Raw genomic sequence first — 8,144 nt, 5'->3', positions numbered from 1 at the left:
TTAAAAACAAACATAAAAAATGGCCTGAAATCATCTGAATCTGTAAACATCATGTCCCTGACTAAAACGTTTAGAGACATACAGACCCTGTGACCAAATTAAAAAATAAAATTGCAGGTAATTTAGATAATTGATTTAGATAATGCCTTAAAATAATCCCCTGAATAAGTGCTCAGATTACATTCAAGTAGTGCGACCTACTTCTAAAAAAACCCCCTAATTTTTGTTCTCATTATGTACATTCAGCTGCTGATTAGCTTCTAATTAACTAATGGTCCATATTAAACTTCATCAGTGTCTCCAGTAGCAGACTCACTGTGCTGTACATCTCATTAGAAATTCAAGGGCTGGCTGTCAGCAGCCAGAGAAGTCAGCATATTGGGTTACTAGGCAGAATCTAGGCTTTAAGAAAAAAGACATGCCTTCTCTGTTTTGGCTGCTAGATGGCGGTACAGATCCCCACACATGCTCCTCCCGCCAGTCACACAGCCCTGTTGGCATATAATGAGATGGGGTCCCCATTTCAGCTGTCTCCTAGGCAACTAGGGCTGGGGACAAGGAGAGGGCAGGGTGTGCATCTGCGTGTGTGTTTATATATACATAGATGTGAGTGTGTGTTGTTGTGATTTTGAAGGGGACCCTCAGAAATGAGAGTTTATGAAGAAAGTCAATGTCAGAGCTGATGTGACATTTGCAGTTTAATATTTGTGTAAGAACAGATGATGATGATGATGATGATGCTCAGCAATGACCTTCAGCTGCAAAGAACAAATGTCCTTGACTGTGAACACTAAGACATGCAGGATATTGACTGATTTCTGTGTTGTTTTTATATGTCACAATAAAACCATACAAATATCACACAGAAATACAGGTTTTGTCATCTAAATGTGTCATTTTGAAACAGAAAGAGCCCGAACCATCAAACTCAACAAAGAAACAGCAAACTTACAGATAAGAGCCAGCTTTTACTTTCACCTCAAGTTGTGTGACAAAACTGGGACCAGACACGATTTGCTTTTTGAATAAAAGGCTAAGTGCAAGTTTAATAGTTTCTAGTGATTTTGAGTTCGCCCCTCAGCCGAACCCCAAGTGCACATGTTTCCGAGTTCTAATTATGATTTTAATGAGAGGCTGTTTTGCATGATCCCTGCTGAGCTGAAATCAATGTTTTTCTTGACGGAAGGAAGTCATGACGGTCTTGTTTCAGTCTAAGCATTCAGAGGAAACAGGTGAGGAACATTTAGAAAATTAGTAGATATAAAATATCCGTTATACATTCCACCAGTTTCTGCAAATCAAATAAAAAACTTTTTCTAAAAACTTTTTGGAGTCCTTGAAACGCCACACTGACCAGAGGCAAAACTACTCAGCTTATTGAATCTTATCTTAAGGCATTGTGTGTGTGGTCTACAACTACTATAGCAGCAGTTTTCAAGTCAAAATTACAAAGCATACCTGATTTATATTTGTGCAAAATACACAGATAATCTATGTCATGGGTGTCAAACTCATTTTACTTCTTGTGCAACATACAGCCCAACTGGATCTCAAGAGGGACACAACAGTGAAAAACATTTATTTTCTATAATAAGTGTAAAGGAACAGGAGCATATTCTGAAATAGTTCACATTTTAATGAGACTCGCATTTACAGAATGGCTGAGATGTCTTAAGAAAAACAAATGCATTTACAAGAAAGTGTCTGAATGTCGTATGTTAATGCCACACGACACTGAGTGAGTCTACTGTCACTGAACAGAGATCACAAATAAAAAATACAACATTATTTTATGTGAATTTTACCATTCAATTTGTCTAGCTCTAAAAATATGTTTAATTGTCCACGTATTTCACTTCTGTGTAACATATGGGGATACAAAAAACACATGATTAAAAAAAGTGTAAGTAATGGCTTTGCTTTAGGTGCCATCATGTGGGATAATTTGGACCCTCTGGCAGGTCACTTCTGGCCTCATGTTTGATACTGTGTCTTTTTTGGCACGACAGCAGTTCTTCTTTTGATTGTATACTCGGGTGACAGCACCTGGGCATGACGCCTGCAATACTTTTGGTTTCTGTGCAATAACCTTAATTTAACTTTTTTTCCCATTAGACAGTATCATTTTGCTACCTCTGGCTCTGGTTTGGCACTCTTTTGAAGGCTTACTTTATTTTCCAAGTGCCTCTTCACATTGCTTGGCTCAGTGTTAGAATTATTGAGGTTTTCCCAGCAGATTGTGGACTGAGGGCTTCTGACCAGTTGAAGCACTGGTGGTTTCTTTTAAGAAATTTCATTCCCCCACCTCCCAAATTGTATGTCCTTCTCACTGATAATTAGCCTTTGATGCGTCACAGTGTAATATGCCATTCATCCTGCAAGTGTCCGAACAGATTTGGATTCTCATTAACACAAGTTTTGTTCCAACAATATAGGGCATAAATTTAACTTTGTAGTTTTAAAGCAAAATTAAAATGTATCCTTTACTTTATGCATCCATGTACGTAACAATATAAAGTGCAAACAGCACATCATCTGGGAACCTCTGTCCTAGAATTGACAGTTTCAGAATTACTCATAACCAATTGTAAGCCATCACTGTACTGTGACTTTACAGTCTACAGTGTGTACATGTTGGAGCACCTATAAGTGATATATTTAACAAAAGAGCATGTTAGTGTTTTATAAGAGTCTCCTAATGTGGTAGCCAGATCAAAATGATTAGTGAGACCCGTTCAGGTATGGAAATGATCTCCTTCCATACTAGCAAAAATAATTTGAAGTTCATGTTACTGCACTGATTGTTTTTCCCACTTCTTCCAATTCTCCATATTCTGTTTTCATACTGCATGAACCACAAGGTTCCACTGTAACACTCTGAAGTCACTAACCTTCATCAAGCCATAAAAAAACCTCAGTCAGATCCTTCTTCCTGCTGTTCTGCTGATGAGAAAAACAGGCAGCAACACCTCTTGTATGTGTAATGACTTCAATCTAAAGTGAGATCACATCCTGGTAACAGCTGCTCTCAGAATACGGGAAATTAAAGCACAACATTTAGGCAATGTATGGAATTAAGTGAAGCCTAAAATATCCAACTTTATGTCCCATAGCTCCAAACAAAAGTACATTTAAAAAAAAAAAAAATCAGAATTCACCTTCTGATACCAAAAGAAGACGCCTCATTTCCAGAGTGGTCTCCTCACTTCCAGAATGGATGTATCTCTGAGACCTCTAGTTGATTACCTTAAAAGCATTAAATTAGATGTAAAAGCAAAGGCTTGCACCCAGTTAAAGCAAACCTGCCATGTGAAGTAGAGCAGCGCTGATACAAGAGTTAGACCACCCACTGTAGCATACAGCAGGCTCTGAGGCAGGCTATGGAAATGGCAAAGTCATTTTCCATCTGCTAAATGACATAATTTCACATCACTTACACAGTACAGACTGTTTTCGCATAAATCTCCCAACCATATCCAGACAAGTCTGGATATAAAGGAGGTCTAAAAGTAATCAAAATCAAGATGCATGATTAACTGCAAAGCATGCAATTAAAATCAAGCTCTTGACAAAAAGAGCCATTCAAACAGAAATGCAAATAAGAGCATCTAGAGATGATCATGTGCTGGTGAAAACTATAATATGCGGGGCTTAAAAGAACTACTAAAAGAATCTCGAGGTGTGTTTGTTTTGTTAACTACCAATTCCAAGTTCAAGATGTAATTTGCAGCACAAATTAGATATGCATTTGTACTACAACAGGGGTTAATTTGAGTTAATTTGAGTGATAACTGAACATATGAATGTGTACAATCTGTAGTCAAGAAGTCAGATGTTTGTTTTATGGTATTCTTGTTGTTTGAATGCTGTGGCCAATCAGGTTGCATGCAGGTGAAATGTCTGTGTCGAGACTGCTGAAATGCAACTGATTGATTTAGTTTTTATGAGCATTTTAAAAAATGTGTCTGGATTTCTAAGCAAAGACTGAAATCATGGTCCCCCAATATCTGGCTGGCTCTACCTGAAGTCCCAATAAATTGGCTGCTTACCCCAGAGGCTGATTTATTTTACTATAACACTGTAGAAAACGACTGCACAGGAGTCCCATCGTGTAAAAACCCAGCATTTTTTCAATAGGAATGGCAGAAAAATATGTCATGTACAGAAACCGTCCAGATTTAAACTGCATTTAATAACTTTACAAATAATATTTTTCTTTAAATGAATTCAATATCTCTAAAATATTTTGCCACTAGTTCAGATTAGTGCCTTTACTTCACTTTGGCAATCGTTTTAAAAAGAGAAACATGTACGACTACTATAAGGCACATGCTTCTGCCAAATGGCATATGTTACCATAAAGCTAACAGCCTTGATAGTGTGACAGGGAGCAGCAAAAGAGCTGATGCAGGGGTCTGTGTTCAGCTGGTGTTCCAGCATTTTTAAAGGAGACCTATTGTGCTCATTTCCAGCACCATATGTTTATTCTTACACTCTCCTAGAGCAGGTTTTTCTAATTGACTTTTCAAAATAATCCTCGGTGCAGCAGCTGAGTTCATCATCTGTCTGATTTGGGACATTTTAAGACATCCTCCCACTTTAAGGTCATCATCTCTTTAAGCCATCTTTCTTCTGATTGGCTGCCTCTCCCACCTGTGGATGGGGGTCATTGTGCTCTGGGTCAGAGTTAGAGTTAGTTAGTCAGAGCCTGAGATAAGAATATTAGGGATATTTGAATTCACTGATATCATGCAGAGCTGAAAAGAGACAAATATGAAGTATTTTGAAATCAAGCTTTTAGAGAAATCTGAACTTTGACCCATTTGACCCCATATTTGACATACACATCCATCGTTTTAACAAGGACAAACTTAAGGTCTCATTATATATTAAAAACAAGGTACAATTTTTGGCATTCATACTTGAAAACACAGAAAACTGTTGAATTTCTTGATCAGCTGTGGATTTTCTAAAGCTCTGAATTGTCATTATTTGAGGTGTATATTCTACACGTTGTGACATGAATGCATAAAATCATGTTGTGATATTATATGATGCAATTGTACAGTGTAGGAATAAAACATAATAACCACTTAGCTTTTAAATATGAAGTAAAAAAAGAAATTACTTCAACATATATTTTGTTACATGAAGTATTTTCATATGAGTGAATGTGAAGCATGATTTGCTTTTGGACATACGGATGAATTTTAGCCAGCATGCAAAGGATGAACATAGCTTTTAGTTTTGAAAAGTGGAAGTCTTAATCCTGTGAAAGACCTTATAAAATATTTAAAAGAAACCTAAGTAAACCTATGTACTAAGCACTTTGTCCACATGAGATTAAGTGTATCTAAGTGATGCAGACTGGGCTAAAAGATGAACTTCCCAGTGCTCTAGTGAGAATTTGCAGGCAGAGAGCTGTTGGAATACTCTCAACACAAGGCGAACTAACTAGATTTTCATTAGCTTGCAATAGTATTCAAGTTTATTATCAAAATTTAGCTAAAAATGCTATAAATAAATAGAAACAGCAACTCCTAACTACTATCCCAAGTTCACAGATGTGAAGAACATGATTATTATTCATTTTTAAACTACAGAAGAGCACTTTCAGGCTTAAAATTGTTAGCTCCGGGCTATGGATGATATTACACTCATTATCAAGGATTTCCAAGTTGCCAAAATGCGTTACAATTTCTGCAGTGTGTTATTTTATACACACACAACTACAACGTGTATGTTCACAGGTGCATTGTTCAGTAACATATTTATGTCTTAGTCGTATTACAGATCTGTCACTCATTGCTTGGACAACCTAAAAATAAAGAGGGCTCTGCACTCACACAAAGAACGTAGCTAACTGAGAGTTTGCTGCTTGAATGCAGTGTGAAACATCTTCCAGCACAGTGTCTGGTTTTTAGCAGGGTGTTGGCACTGGGGAACAAATATAAACTGGCACAGGACCATGTATGGCTTCTATAGTCAACTGTATCTTTAACATGTGGCCTTGGATAAGTATGGGATAGAAATCGGCTTTAGTTAGCAGCATTAAGTTTAGCTTTGAGCCATTGTCAGCTAGGTGCATCATTTATCATCAGCCTGACATCCAAGTGTCCTAGAACACGGCCTGTATTGGGTCAAGGCATTTTGGCCATTTGGGATCATTTGCACTGCCACCCTCCATTTTGAGCAGATTTTATTTATATTATGAACCAGGGCAGAAACAAGCGAATATGCTGCCATCATTTCCCAATAACGGTAGGAATTGTCAATAAATAGTTGAATTTTCAGGGTTTTTTGTGTGTGAATGTTTTATATTTCATCTCACAGATGTAGACTAAATTTTATCATAGCAAATTAGTTATGAATCCATCTTTAAATTATATATTAACACGTTGTACATAAATATAGCAGAAAACAATCATTTGCTATGTGAAGACATGGCGTTAATAGAGATTACACACCCATTCTGTATTTGTTGTAATCTAAGCTTTAGTGTTGCATGTTTTAGGTTTTAGTGTACCAATGTATCATGTGTTTACCATGAAAGTGCATGGCAACGCCTTCTCTTGAGACTGCCGGCACTCCTCACATTCATGATGTGAATAAATCAATTTTATTTTCACTGCACTGCAGCTCTGAAAGTTTGCAGACATTATCAGACATTCACGGCGCAGAGCTATATGTAAGAACGCAAATGTCCAATTTAGATGGATGGAACATTAAATGGACCTTACTCTGCATAGGCAGGATAGAATAGAAAGCACAAGTCGCTACAAGAAGACTAACTAGTAGAAATCTTATAAGAGGATGGGGTTGGGCATGGAGGACCGATGGGGTAGTGGATAGTCAGTTTGGGAAGGCTGGGGAGGGATTCTGGGTGGAAGTTAAAGCGGCACCTCCCTTTGGCAGTGGAGCAGCACTCTTACTAGTCCATGCACCCCTGAGGGTGAGGATGTACACAATGCTTTTGTCGGACAAGAAAGGAATTTCACTTCACGCCGGCACTCCTCACATCCATGAAGTGAATAAATCAATTTTATTTTCGCTGCACTGCAGCTCTGAAAGTTTGCAGACATTATCAAACATTCACGGGGCGGATCTCAAATATCCAATTTAGATCTATGTCCATATACCATTAAATGGATGTTACTCTGCATGGTCACTTTTACAGTGTCTGATTTATCTCGTGTGACAAAAATAGTAGAATGCTATGTTTAGTGTGTCCTGTATAATCTACCCATCGCATAAACCAAACTGGAGTATTTCCACTGGTGAGAAAGTGTTTCACAATGACAATCTCCAGGTATTCAAATTGGATTTGCCAAATTTTGTGTGAGGTTCACGAGAGTAAACAACTAAAGAGTGACACCCCGTGAAGCCAAAACAAAAATAAGAGCAGTCAAAATTAGTGCGGTTTTTCAGAGATGAAGCTGCAACACTCAGACAGAAATAGTACAAAAAAATAAAATTTAAAACATACAGTTACAAAGGGTTTCACAATCTGGATAAAATACACACATCTAGTGCACACACACACACACACACACACACACACACACAAGCATTTATTCTTACATGCCTGCTTAAATGCAAACAAACGTGCAGGGCACACGTCCAGTCAACCCGATGGGCTAAAACACAAAAACCAGAGGTGCTAAAATCTCCAAACTGTGTGCTCGATTTAAAATAAGTGCATGAAACACTTCAAAGGTGAATCAACAAGGCCGACTGCTATAATATTTAAGCAGGGGCCAGCACATGCAATGCTCTGAATGTGATTAATGCAATTTGTAGACAGTTTATTGTAGACTTTAATGTACAATATCAATATACTGACTGTGCTCAGAAATTAGGTCAAATATTAATTGTACTCTTAGTTATTAACTGTTTATTTAAGTTAAAGAAAACACATTCAATACATTTGGAAAAGTCTCATTCTGAGTCTTTCTTGTATGTCATAGGCAGGCTGGTGCAGAGGTTAAAACTGTTGCTTGCCACTGGGGTGTGGTTTTCTCCCACAGAGTAAAGACTCATATTTTAGGTTAAGTGGCGATTAGAAATTATCCAATACATGCAGATGTGAGACAGATGAAGCTTTGACTGGTCAGTATGACTAGAAAAGTGCAATACAAATGCTA

The sequence above is a fragment of the Haplochromis burtoni genome, unplaced genomic scaffold, assembly GCF_018398535.1.
Source record: "Haplochromis burtoni strain Fernald_Lab_line unplaced genomic scaffold, NCSU_Asbu1 Contig_27, whole genome shotgun sequence".
NCBI classification, from domain to species: domain Eukaryota; kingdom Metazoa; phylum Chordata; class Actinopteri; order Cichliformes; family Cichlidae; genus Haplochromis; species Haplochromis burtoni.
This window is presented reverse-complemented; position numbering follows the sequence as displayed.